Source organism: Castanea sativa, chromosome 9 (assembly GCF_040712315.1).
Source record: "Castanea sativa cultivar Marrone di Chiusa Pesio chromosome 9, ASM4071231v1".
Classification (NCBI taxonomy): Eukaryota; Viridiplantae; Streptophyta; class Magnoliopsida; order Fagales; family Fagaceae; genus Castanea; species Castanea sativa.
The window spans coordinates 1799971-1814047 of record NC_134021.1 but is presented as its reverse complement, the minus strand read 5'-3'; positions in this window follow the sequence as shown (position 1 = coordinate 1814047).

Sequence of the window (14077 nt, the reverse complement as noted above, 5' to 3'; positions counted from 1 at the left end):
ACATCAAATCAAAGAGAAAATATGAAGGGTTAGAGAGACTCACCTTCAATCGACCTTAATTTGCTTCAAATTCGCTATAGTTTGTTTTAGATATACTTTGATTATTTGGATTCGCTACAGTTTGTTTTAGATATACTTTGATTATTTGGATTTATGGTACTGGGTTATTGGGTTTGGTGTGAGTTTTTGGGTTTAGTATGAGTGTGGGTTTTTGGGCTTGGACTTTGATGAGAGAGAGAGAGAGAGAGAGAGAGAGAGAGAGAGAGAGGAGGATGGGTTTTGTGAGATATACATACATCATATATCTGTGCGGTTCAGTTTGTAGTGAAATATCATATTCAATTCCAACCACTTCTCTAAACCAGTGACAAAATGAGAGGTCGTCTTCGGTCACCTATTTCAGTCCAGTCAATCGTCTTGTTTTTCGGTGCGGCACCTCGATTTCTGTTCGAAGCTTCAGTGCAAATCAGTTGTTGAATACCACTACTCATAATGCCTCTTTTTCTTTTTTCAAAAAAAAAAAAAACGTTTGCTTGAAAATCAAATCAGTCCTATAAATTTACTTTCATTTAATTAAGCCCTTTAAGTTTCAATGTTATTTAATTTAATTTTTTCCATTAGTCTTTGTCAAAATTGGTGTTTGTGATCCTAAAAAAACGATCTAGTTTTACTTTTGGCAAAATTGTGTGTTGAGCCTTGATTTGTTTTAAAAAAGATATTTATTAATTTTTCATAAAATTATTATGAAGCATTAATTTTTTTAAAGCATTAATATTTATGAAAAAATAATAATAATATTTTTTTGAAAAAATCAGGGCTCAAGTCGTGTTTGAAAAAACTTTATATGTTTCTGTGGGGAGTAAAAGGACCCAAATGGGCATATGGGCCTTTGGACTGTAGCATGAAGGGCCGACCTGCTTCAGAATTGAACTCTACGAATTGGCCAATACGCCGAGGGTCCAAGGTTGCAGCCGAGGATGAGCTTCTCCTCGGACAAGCCCTAGAGAATTCAAAGCTTCATTATGAAGGTCAAAGCTCAACTCTAGAAAGACTAATGGTTAAAGGGGGAAACCCTGAACCTTCTCGATACCCTAGTGTTAAGGAAAATATCTAGAGCAAAGGCTGCTACCTCCGCATTAAAGACTCTGCACTTACCTCCCTGGCCGCATTAATGGGGAAGTGACCCCTAAACAGTAGGGCAGAAACTTCTAGTCAGGGTCCCAAAGGGCATCTAAAAAGGGGGTATTTAAGGGGGGAGGAATGCAAAAGGAGAGGGGATCTTGATCTTTTTCTCTCTCGTTGATTCTCTCTCTCTAAAGAAAAAGAAAAGAAATTAAGGATTGTAACCTGTAAGAAAGAAAGAAAAATAATAAAGAAGTAGTCCTCGGCTCGAGTCCGAGGAGATCCTTTGCAATTATCGTTCGTTATTTACCTATATTCATTTATAAAAGCCTGTTATCAAGCTCCCAGCACTTCTAACCTAGGTTTCAAGCCCACACTCTACAAATTTTATTGTTTAAGGCTCATTGGGCCTGAGCCCATAATCTTCTTTGGGTCTAGGTACAATTGTGCACTTACAATTGGCGTCGTCTGTGGAAAATCTAGTCTAGAAAAGGTTGGGATACCATGGCAGGCCTAGGTTCTCACCATGCAGAGTCACAGGGATCACAACCGGAGGATCGTTTCGAGCGCCTTGAGCGTTAAAGGGATCGTGAGGGAAGTGTCCATACAGAATACCCCGGCGCTAGCCATACTCATGGTGGGGGTAGCACCACCCACGAGGAGGGTTCTAAATCCACACAGAAGGAAATCAATCGTTTGAAGAGAAAGTTACGCCGTGCTAAACGTAGGTTTTCACCGTCCTCATCTAATCCTTCCTCAGAGGAGGATAGGGGAGGTGGCTACAGCTCAAGGTCGCGCTCCCCCACCAGTGCAACGTCCTCCGGTGAGGAGGACGACCAGCCAACTCGCAAACGTAAGAAGCTTCATTCTAGGGGCTTAGGCAACGATGCTATGAGTAGGGCGTTGCTTCCCAGGAGGTTTACCCAGCCCACTTTTACCATCTACAATGGCCGGACTGATCCGGTGGTGCACGTGAGTCACTTTAACCAGAGGATGGCGGTGCACTCTCACAACGAGACCCTGATGTGTAAAGTTTTCCCCTCTAGCCTGAGACCTGTTGCTATGAGGTGGTTCAACGGCCTTAAATCGGGGTCTATAGGTTCGTTTGGGGAGCTTACTAGAGCATTCGCTTCGCGGTTCATTACGTGTAGTAGAGTACCTCGGCCATTGGACTCGCTGTTATCCATGACCATGAGGGAGGGGGAGACATTGAAAGCATACTCCGACCGTTATTGGGAGATGTTTAATGAAATAGATGGCGACTTTGATGAGGTGGCACTTAATACCTTTAAGGTAGGCCTTCCTACTGATCACGACCTGAGAAAGTCTTTGACTACAAAGCCCGTCCGCAGTGTATATCGCCTCATGGACCGTATTGACAAGTACAAGAGAGTGGAGGAAGACCAACAGCAAGGAAAGGGTAAGGAGAAGGTTATCCCGCAGGAGAGAAGGGATTTCAGGTCGGACATGTACCACAATAACAGGCCGAGGGGAGATTACGTTGGGCAGTCCGCCTCGGCAGCACCTCAGGCCGTGAACACTGTGTTCCGAGAACCAGTACATCAGCTGCTGGAGAAAGTTCGTAAGGAACCCTTCTTCAAATGGCCTTGTAAGATGGCAGGAGACCCTGCGAAGAGGAATCAGAACCTTTTCTGCCAATACCATCAGGATGTGGGCCACACTACCGAGAATTGTCGGACCCTTTGGAGCCACTTGGAGCAGCTTGTCAGTGAAGGAAAACTGAAGCAACACTTGTGCCAACCTAGCGGGCTGGGCAGTCAATCTGGCTCAAACAATCAGAGGAATAATTCATCTCGGCCGGCTTTAGGAACAATTAATGTTATTTTTGCTGCACCTGGCAGGACCGGTTCGGCTCCCACTAGGGTGATGGCAGTTTTCCATTCTCAGGCCGAGGAGGCAGGCTGCAGGCCAAAGAGGTTGAAGGCCATTTTGCCCGCCTTGGGATTCTCCAAGGAGGATAAGGCTGGTACCATTCAACCTCATGATGATGCTCTTGTGGTCACTCTTAGGATAGAGAATTATGATGTGAAGAGGGTGATGATAGATCAGGGCAGCGGTGCAGATATCATGTACCCTGATCTATTTACAGGATTAAGACTGAAGCTGGAGGATCTTACTCCCTATGACTCGCCACTTATAAGCTTCGAAGGGAGAGCTGTTGTGCCGAGGGGACAGATCCGTTTGCCCGTTCAGTCCGGATCAGAAACGGTGGAAGTGGATTTTATTGTCGTTGATGCGTACTCTCCATACACGGCCATCCTTGCCAGACCTTGGCTGCACGCTCTGGGGGCTGTCTCCTCTACCTTGCATGTTAAAGTTAAATTCCCCTCGGGAGAATGTGTTGAGGAAATCCTCGGCAACCAATCGGTGGCCAGGCAGTGCATATCGGCTGCAGTACTGCATCAGACAGAAGCCGAGTCTTCGGCTTTAATCACCAAAGACTTATAGCAGTTAACAGCTCCTGGTTCATCTGGGATGGTGACAGGAGAGGAGACACATTGTGAGGAGTTAGAGAAGTTTCCAGTAGCCGATAACCCAGAGAGGTTCTTCCAAGTCGGCATACTTTTGCCACACCAAGAGAAGATCGAATTGTTAGAATTTCTGAAGGACAATATTGATGTTTTTGCGTGGGATCCTTACGAAGCTCCAGACGTTGATCCGAGCTTCATTTGTCATCATTTAAATGTCAACCCAGCTATTGTTCCGAGAAGGCAGCCACCTCGACGTTCTTCCAGAGAACATTCCGAGGCTGTGAAGGAAGAGGTGCTTAAACTCAAGAGGGCTGGGGCTATCAAAGAAGTTTTCTACCCCGAGTGGTTGGCCCATACAGTTGTTGTTAAAAAGAAGAATGGAACGTGGAGGGTATGTGTGGACTTTACTGATCTGAACAAGGCCTGTCCCAAAGATTCGTTCCTAATGCCGCGTATTGATCAACTGGTGGATGCCACTGTCGGACATCCTTGGATGAGTTTTTTGGATGCCTTCCAGGGTTACCACCAGATTCCCTTGGCATTGGAGGATCAAGAGAAGACTGTCTTCATTACTCCGACGGGGAATTATCATTATAAGGTCATGCCATTTGGTTTGAAAAATGCTGGGGTACTTACCAAAGAATGATGACCAGGATGTTGGAACAGCAATTGGGGAAGACTATTGAGGTGTATGTGGACGATATGGTGGTAAAGAGCAAAACGATACCTTCACACGTGAGAGACCTAGCTGACACCTTTCAGGTGTTAAGAAAGTACAAGCTGCGCCTTAATGCCTCAAAATGCTCTTTCGGCGTTGGGTCTGGAAAGTTTTTGGGGTACATGATCACTCATAGAGGCATAGAGGTAAACCCAGCACAGGTTAAGGCTATTCAGGACTTGCAGCCTCCTCGCAACCCAAAAGAAATCCAGAAATTAACCGGAATGATTGCCGCCTTGAACAGATTTATATCTCGGTCAGCTGACCGATGTCGTCCTTTCTTTCAGTTGTTGAACAAGTGGAAAGGGTTTCAATGGACCGAGGACTGCGAGTTAGCTTTCCAACAGCTTAAGCGATATCTCTCTCGGCCACCCATTCTCTCTCGCCCGGAGGCACATGAGATTTTGTCTGCTTATTTGGCCGTGGCCGTCCACGCGGTCAGCCTTGTCCTCATAAGGGATGATAACGGTGTGCAAAGACCGGTATATTACGTTAGTAAGTCTTTAAATGATGCTGAGGTGCGTTATCTACCCTTGGAGAAAGCGCTTCTGGCTGTAGTTCATGCCACACGAAAGCTTCCTCATTATTTTCAGTCCCATACTGTGGTGGTTCTTACCCAATTGCCTCTCAAGGTAGTGCTACGTAGCGCTGATTACGCGGGCAGGGTAGCAAAGTGGGGGACCATCCTGGGGGCTTTTGACGTTAAATACAAGCCTCGCACCTCTGTGAAGGGCCAGGTTCTCGTTGACTTGGTGGCAGAGTTTACTGAACCATTGCCAGAAGAGATTCTAAAAGAAGCACACATGGATGGAAAATCAGTTGGTGTGATCATGGCCGCAGGGCCTTCGACTTGGAAAATGTATGTGGATGGGGCAGCTAATCAGAGAGGGTCTAGTGTGGGACTTGTTCTGATATCCCCAGAGGGAATTATCTTCGAAAAATCTCTAAGGCTGTCATTCTCGGCTACTAATAATGAAGCCGAATACGAAGCAATTCTGGTAGGCATGAACATGTTACATAAGATGGGTGGAAAGGAAGTCCATGCGTTTTCGAACTCTCAATTAGTGGTCGGCCAGGTCATGGGGACCATGGAGGCCAGGGACCCAAGAATGCAAGAATATTTGGCCCAGGTCAAGCATCAGCAAGCAGAATTTGACTCCTTTGTCTTAGCTCACATCTCTAGGAGTGGGAACACTAATGCCGATTCTTTGGCTACGTTAGCAATGTCCTCGGCTCAGGATTTGCCCAGGATTATCCTTGTGGAGGATTTGCTGGAGCCAACTCTTATCCCCGCCAAGGCGGCTCGCATCCATCTAATAAGGCTTGGACCTAGTTGGATGGACCCAGTCGTATCTTTTCTTAAGAACGACATCCTTCCTGAGGACAAGTCTGAAGCAGAGAAGGTGCGTCGGAAGGCGCCACGTTTTTGGCTATCCGAGGATCAGAAACTGTACAAACGATCCTTCTCAGGACCGTACTTGTTGTGTGTGCACCCTGAATCAACGGAAGCACTTCTCGAGGAATTGCATGAAGGGATTTGTGGAAGCCACACTGGGGGAAGGTCCTTAGCCCATAGGGCCCTGACTCAGGGTTATTGGTGGCCCAACATGCAGAGAGAGGCTCAGGACTATGCCAGAAAATGTGATCAATGCCAGAGGTTCGCCCCAAATATTCATCAACCTGGAGGGGTTCTTAACCCTCTCTCCAGTCCTTGGCCTTTTGCGCAGTGGGGATTGGACATAGTGGGGCCATTTCCGAGGGCAGCAGGTAACAAAAGATGGCTGCTTGTAGGAACAGATTATTTCACTAAATGGGTTGAGGCCGAGCCTTTAGCAAATATCAGAGATGTTGATTCCAAGAAGTTTTTCTGGAAAAATATTGTCACTAGATTCGGTATACCACACGCACTTATCTCAGACAATGTCGTTCAATTTGACAGTAAGGCCTTTAGGCAATATTGTGGTGACATGGGTATCATAAATAGATACTCCACCCCAGCTTATCCTCAGGGAAATGGGCAAGCCGAGGCCGTTAACAAGGTCATAGTCAGTGGGCTCAAGAAAAGGTTGGACGATGCGAAAGGCAGATGGGTAGAAGAGCTCCCTCACGTTCTATGGACGTATCGGACCACACCGCGCAGGTCCACAGGAGAAACGCCATTCTCTATGACTTATGGAGCCGAGGCGGTGATACCTCTGGAATCTGGTTTTCCCACCCTAAAGACGAGCTCTTTTAGCCCGGAGAATAACAATGGACTCCTGGAGAAAGGTCTTGATTTACTCGAGGAACGACGCGAGGCAGCTATGGTCCAAATGGCTTACTATCAACAGAAGCTAAAACGGGGATATGATGCTCATGTGAAGCTAAGGCCACTTGCACCTGGTGATCTTGTACTAAGAAAGGTTGTAGGGACTTCTAAGAACCCAGCTTGGGGTAAGCTAGGACCCAACTGGGAAGGCCCCTATCGCATTGTTTCAGTAGCAGGCATAGGGTCATATCGGCTAGCTGACCTAGATGAAAGAATTGTACCACGTCCATGGAATATAAATAACCTTAGAAGGTATTATTATTAATAAAATGTGCTTTTGTTGGTTAACATTTCAAAGTTATAAGTACCATTAACATTTGAAATTACTGTTCTTAAGAATCAAACAGAAACTTGGTTAAGTGCAGTCCTCGGACCACAAACCTTGTAGAAATTGATGTCTTGTCATTTGTTAAACAGAACCTTAGTTATGCCGGGTCCTCGGACCTCCTACTTTGGGGAAATTAACATTTGAAGTTACTGTTCTTAAGAATCAAACAGAAACTTGGTTAAGTGCAGTCCTCGGACCACAAACCTTGTGGAAATTGATGTCTTGTCATTTGTTAAACAGAACCTTAGTTATGCCGGGTCCTCGGACCTCCTACTTTGGGGAAATTAACATTTGAAGTTACTGTTCTTAAGAATCAAACAGAAAGTTAGTTAAGTGCAGTCCTCGGACCACAAACCTTGTGAAAATTGATATCTTACCATTTGTTAAACAGAACCTTAGTTATGCCGGGTCTTCGGACCTCCTACTTTGGGGAAATTAACATTTGAAGTTATTGTTCTTAAGAATCAAACAGAAACTTGGTTAAGTGTAGTCCTCGGACCACAAACCTTGTGAAAATTGATATCTTTTCATTTGTTAAATAGAACCTTAGTTATGCCGGGTCCTCGGACCTCCTACTTTGGAAAAATTAACATTTGAAGTTACTACTCTTAAGAATCAAACAGAAACTTGGTTAAGTGTAGTCCTCGGACCACAAACCTTGTGGAAATTGATATCTTTTCATTTGTTAAACAGAACCTTAGTTATGCCGGGTCCTCGGACCTCCTACTTTGGGAAAATTTACGTTTGAAGTTACAACTGTTAAGAATCAAACAGGAACTTGTCTAAGTACAGTCCTCGGACCGCAAATCTTGTCACTGTTCTTATTCTTATCACATGTTATAGGGAAATTATTATCTCTCCATTCGTTAATTTGGATCTTAAGTTCTTCATTTTTTAGTGACAAATCAATTCTTGTGAGGAATGGTCTTTGGACCTTACGCCCTACTGAAATTAATACGTCAGGTTACAAAGGTTTAACATCTAAGGTTATGTGAGTTATCTACACTGTGACATTATTTAATATCTAAGGTTATGTGGCAACTTAGAAGTCCTAATGGTTTGCATGGTGGAGTCATATTTATTCTGTTTTCCCTGTCAACTATTTGTTATTGTGAACTTTTGTGGCAAACACAAGAAGAATAAAGCAAAACAAAGGCAACAATATTGAAAGCCGAATAAAAATGTTTTTCATTAATTATATACAAGGAAGGGGAGTACAAAAAAATTCCTAGACTAGGCCCTAAACTAGGGAAGGGGGGTCTTGAAGGGAGCTGCTGCCAGCTTCGGTACTCTTCAATTCCAATTCAAAGGTCGACAAGGCCTGTTTCCCTTTGTCTGTTGAAGGAATGAGGGGCTCCACGCTGGGGACTTCCTCCTTTTCGGCACCATCACACTTGTCCTTCTCTTTATGGGAACCTTCAGGTTCTGTAGGAGTAGGAGCAAGCTCTTGCACCACAGGAGGAAAAACAGGAGTGACAGGAACAGGAGGGTCTTCAATTTCCTGTATGTCTAGGGGAAGCTAAATGTTCTCGGGCTTCCTCAGTTCGGAAACTTGAGGAACCCCTGCTGCATTCATGGCCTCCCCCCAGACCTGCTGACAGTACTCACGGCACAAGGCCGCAAAAGCCTCTGTCAGCTCCTCTTGCGTTTTGATAACCCCCTCCTGATAACTGGCCTTCTTCGAGGCCTCTAGGGCGTGCTTGTGGGCGTGAGCTTCCTCTTTCGCCCGTGTAAGCTCCTTTTCCAAGTCGGAGCGTGCCTGTTGGACTTGGGCAAGCTCGTCATCCTTTTGATGGAGGAGCTTACGCTGCCCCTCCACTTGACTCCCCATCGTCTTCAAGCTGGCCTTGTCGCTGTCTCTCTCTCTTTTCAGGTCGGCCAGCTGTGAAGTGAGCTTCCCTTTCTCTGCCAGGGCCTGGTCCAGAGACCTTTCTGCCTCTTGACTTAACTCCTGCTCCATCCCAGCACACTTTCGAGAATCCTCCACGAACTTCTCGGCCGCAAAAACCTCTTGGATGGACTGCAAAAATGTTAGGAGGGTCAATGCAGTAAAGTGTTTATAAATAAATACAGAATATAAGTGCGAGGTGGAACTTACCAGAGCTAAACCCCTTTTCAGTGAGAGGAACAGCTGCGGCTGGCCCATCTTCTCCAAGGATTCCATATCCTTGGGCAACAGAAGAGGACGCTCCAACACCTCAGCTAGATGATGGGCGTAGCCTTGTTGGACTGCCCTGATGCTGGAGTGGCAGGGAATAGGGGCGCCGTCCAGCCTCAAGTCAGGAGACCAAGTGGCTGGTGCTCGTCGCACCTCGGCCACTTCCCTGATCTCCCCACTCTCAACTGAGCGGGCACGCCCTTTGCCTTTTTCCGGCTTCTGTTGTTGGGCCAACGGCGGTTGCTGTTTTAGTTTCTTTGCTTTCTCCCCACCAGCCCCCTCGGCGTCCACCTTTCTCTTCTTCTTAGAATCATCTGTGGGAGGTTTTGTCTCGGCTGGAGGAGGGGGTGGTGGCAAAGCAGGGGGAGCTTGGGCCCCTTTGCTCCTTTCTTTGCCACTCGGGCACCTCTATCGGTCATGAGATCCTTGAGCTTGTCCATTTCTTTTTCGATTGAACTGTCGTCTGGACGCGCTATCACTAGACCCGCAATCCCAGAGACCTCAGCTTCCTCTTCCTCCTCGTCGGAGAGGATAACAAATGGGTTTCCGCGAGGTCGTGGAGAGTCCTCGAGTTGGAAGTGTTCTATCTCCTCGTCCAAAGTGTTTGAAGAGGACACTCGCTCCTCTGGGACAGCAATGCCCTGAGAGTGCACGGTGAGGGGGATCGCCGCTATGGGCTGTGTGTACAAAACGGTATGAGGTGCGTCAGGGAGATCGTGGTCGTCCAAAAAGTGGGGCCGGGCTACGTTTATCCTCTTTCGCCTTCAGTCACCCGCGACTATAGTGTTTTCTATCTCCTGGAAGTCCGAAGAAATGGGATCGTACCCCAGAATCAGATGAGCAGCCCTGAGTTGTAGGTCCTCGCTGACAAACACCTCGGAGCGCAGTACTCGGTTTAGATCTGCAACGTTGCAGTGGCCCAAGCGTGGGCGCACGTGTTGCTTATCTGCAAAGAAAGACATCAAAGCAAACGAACATGGTCAGATTCACACAACATATAATAAACTTAAATAAACATGAATACATGTGAATACGCATTTTTGTGAGTGTTAGAGGAAGTTGTGCGGTGGGGAGGTTAATCCTAAGGCGTCGCACCTGGATCTCCCCACTCAACTGGGCAGTGGAGGCCGTCGTGCCAGTTCCCAGAGACGATCAGGTAGTCATCTTTCATGCCTTTGTTGGATTTGGGCAAACAGGAGATTAGCCTAACGACGCTGGAGCGGGATTTAATGTAGTAACCTACCTTGGTGAGTTTATGGCACTCGTACAGAAAGACGACATCGTGCCAGGTGAGGTTTAGACCCATTTGCTCGTTCAGAGCATCGACGCTACCCAAAACTCTAAAAACGTTTGAGGTGCACTGATCGGGACACAACCGGTGGTTGCGGAGGTACTCCCTAGTTACATGCTTCATTGGGAGGGTCATCCCACCCTCTACAAAGGCTACCATTGGGATGATAACCTCTCCAACCTTTCTAGAGCCGACCACGGCTTCCGCCGGGCAATATTTTAAACCTACATCGCCGGGAATGTGATACTTGGCTCTGAAGCCTTCCATTCCAATGGCGGTATCAACTAGACACTTAAATTTTCCCATCAGAGAGGGACGAAAGACTAAACTCTAAAAGGGAAAATGTCTACAAGGATAGCCGAGGATAAGATCCGAGGAGAAAAGGTTAAGAAAAGAAGAATAAAAAACTTACGAATCTCAAGTTGTGCAAATTTCCACGGTTTTCTGCGGGTAAAGTATGTTTACTGATGTTTTGATGGGATTAGTCCCTGATGAATTAAATGAAGGCGCAAGTTCCCGAAGCATCATGGTGTGCGGAAAGCGGCCTCGAAATTATATTTGTCCCGCCCAAATTTTTGTGAAATAACGAGGACCGTTGGATGCCCATCTCACCGTTGAACGTGGGGGACAGGGTGTAACTTACGGTAATAAATGCGCGCGTTTTTGAAAATAAAACCGCCAAGTGGCGTCTTCTGAAACGCGAAACGGTTTCCACACGTGCAATCATTTACAAAGTATGCAGAGTTCGTTCTCATCGGATCAAAACCCTATTTTTCTCCTCGGATGATGAAAAATAGAGTTTTGAGGGGCTATTGTGGGGAGTAAAAGGACCCAAATGGGCATATGGGCCTTTGGACTGTAGCATGAAGGGCCGACCTGCTTCAGAATTGAACTCTACGAATTGGCCAATACGCCGAGGGTCCAAGGTTGCAGCCGAGGACGAGCTTCTCCTCGGACAAGCCCTAGAGAATTCAAAGCTTCATTATGAAGGTCAAAGCTCAACTCTAGAAAGACTAATGGTTAAAGGGGGAAACCCTGAACCTTCTCGATACCCTAGTGTTAAGGAAAATATCTAGAGCAAAGGCTGCCACCTCCGCATTAAAGACTCTGCACCTACCTCCCTGGCCGCATTAATGGGGAAGTGACCCCTGAACAGTAGGGCAGAAATTTCTAGTCAGGGTCCCAAAGGGCATCTAAAAAAGGGGTATTTAAGGGGGGAGGAATGCAAAAGGAGAGGGGATCTTGATCTTTTTTTCTCTCGCTGACTCTCTCTCTCTAAAGAAAAAGAAAAGAAATTAAGGATTGTAACCTGTAAGAAAGAAAGAAAAATAATAAAGAAGTAGTCCTCGGCTCGAGTCCGAGGAGATCCATTTGCAATTATCGTTCGTTATTTACCTATATTCGTTTATAAAAGCCTGTTATCAAGCTCCCAGCACTTCTAACCTAGGTTTCAAGCCCACACTCTACAAATTTTATTGTTTAAGGCTCATTGGGCCCGAGCCCATAATCTTCTTTGGGTCCAGGTGCAATTGTGCACTTACAGTTTCTGAACAAAGTTTTTATGAAAGCTAGTGTAAAAAAATTTCTCCAAACTAGGTTAGGTGGTACTTTATAAAGTTGACATATGTACTTAACCCGAGTAAACCAAAACCCAACCCCCTCTCTCCTTCCACTAGTCTGTCTCTAAGTAAGAAATCATATGATCTCCTTTCAATAATCACTCTCTTTTATAATTGAGAGTTGAACCTTTTTTTTTTTTTTCTTTTTTTCTTCTTCTTTGCTTTTCATTTTTATTCACATGTCGTACGGTGTGTGTGTGTGTGGCTGGGTCCCAATTGAATAGAAAAAGGAAAAGGAGAAGACAAGATTTAAAGGTGGTAGTGGGTAAAGCAAAAAAGCTAGCTCTAAATTGAAATAATGCAACCACTCAATAAAGTTGAGATGAATTGTGTGTGTTGGGAACTTAATAAATTATAAACTAGGATGTCTTTTCTTTTTTAGTTTAGTTTAGTTTACTTTTTTTTCTTTTTTCTTTTTTTCTCGTTAGCTAAATAATTGCAATACAATAGACATCCTGAGTCCTCCAAATCCTAACTAGCAACCAACTACTTCCTCACTTGCCAGAGACACCTCCATTGAACCACCAATAGACAACCACTAATAAGATTGAATCTGAGATGGTTTCCTATATTTCCACAACTTCACTTATATCTCGCCATGATCTGTGTGTGTATGAGATGAAGTGAATAAAAATCTCTCTCAAAGTATGAGAGGGATGAAGAGAGGATGAGAGTTTCTTGGCTCAAAACTAAAAACTTTCTCTTTTCTTACAAAGGTGACTAGATGGATAACAAGAATGATGTGTAGAGATTAAGTTATTCTCTGATCATTCTCTCTTGCCACATTCAACATACACATAATGTGTGTGTTGGCATTTTTATAGCGGACAGAAAAATATCATAAAACAAAACAATCTGATTATGCAATTTGTGACATTGTCACAACCTGGCTGGTCGCAAGATGCCTAGTCAACACTTTGATCTAATTCTTCTGTCACATGTCACTTGCGAGCTAAGCAAGTCACTTGAGGTCACGAGTTGACCCAGATTGCAACTTTCATAAATATCACAGGGCTCAAAGTACTTTTTATCCCAAATACAATTAAGTCCAAAAAGATACATTAAAATGGGACAAAAAAATACACATAAATTTGTCATTGAATAATGCCAATTAAAAACATGAAATTTACAATCTCCCTCTTTGGCCATTCTAGGACAAAATACACCTATACAGACTTTAAACTTAAATGTGAATTAGAAACCTACGAACAACAAAAGACTCACACCTAACTCTAATGACTATAGCAAAACTTGAACTTGAAAACCAATGAACTTAAGGCAAGTAGAATAAAGTAAAAAAGAATAAACAAATACAATGCTATCAAGTATATATGAATGATATGCATGAATGAAACTTGATCAATCAAAAAACAACCATTTTAAAAAAATGGCTACAATGATCAAAACACCAAGTAGTGATCATCCAAACATGCAAGCAATTAAGCACACAAGCACAAGATAATTGCATGTCGAACATTAAAGAACAATGTAATGGAAATAGTTAAGCATAATATAAAGTTTTAAATCCAAAACCACACAAGTCAAATAGGCCTAAACGCAGCCATAAGTACATACCAGCAACTAGAGTTATAAAGACTATAAATAAAGGCTAGATAAAAACAGTACGCATATAAAATAAGTTACAACAAAAAGAAACGAGTTAGATTTAGGGTCCGTTTGGATAGAATTTATTACTGAAAACTAAAAACACTATAGCAAAATAATTTTTAAATATGTAAATAGTACTGCGGGGCTCATTTTTAATAAAAAATTGCTAAAAAAGTATATGAACGGTGTGCACACAGTACGTGCACTGCGCACTTTGTCCCCAGCAGCAGAAATGAAAAAAAAAAAAAATGCAAGTTTAGAAAACGCAGCCACAATCATCTCTATCCAAACACATTCTTAGTGTAACTAGTCAATCTTCTCTCCTCCTGACTATGTACTCCCCCTCTTAAGTAAAAGAAGTCAAATAGTCACAAATCTTGAGCACAAGAGAGGGAAATAATAAGCCATTTCTGGAAGAAGTTGGGGGGACCCT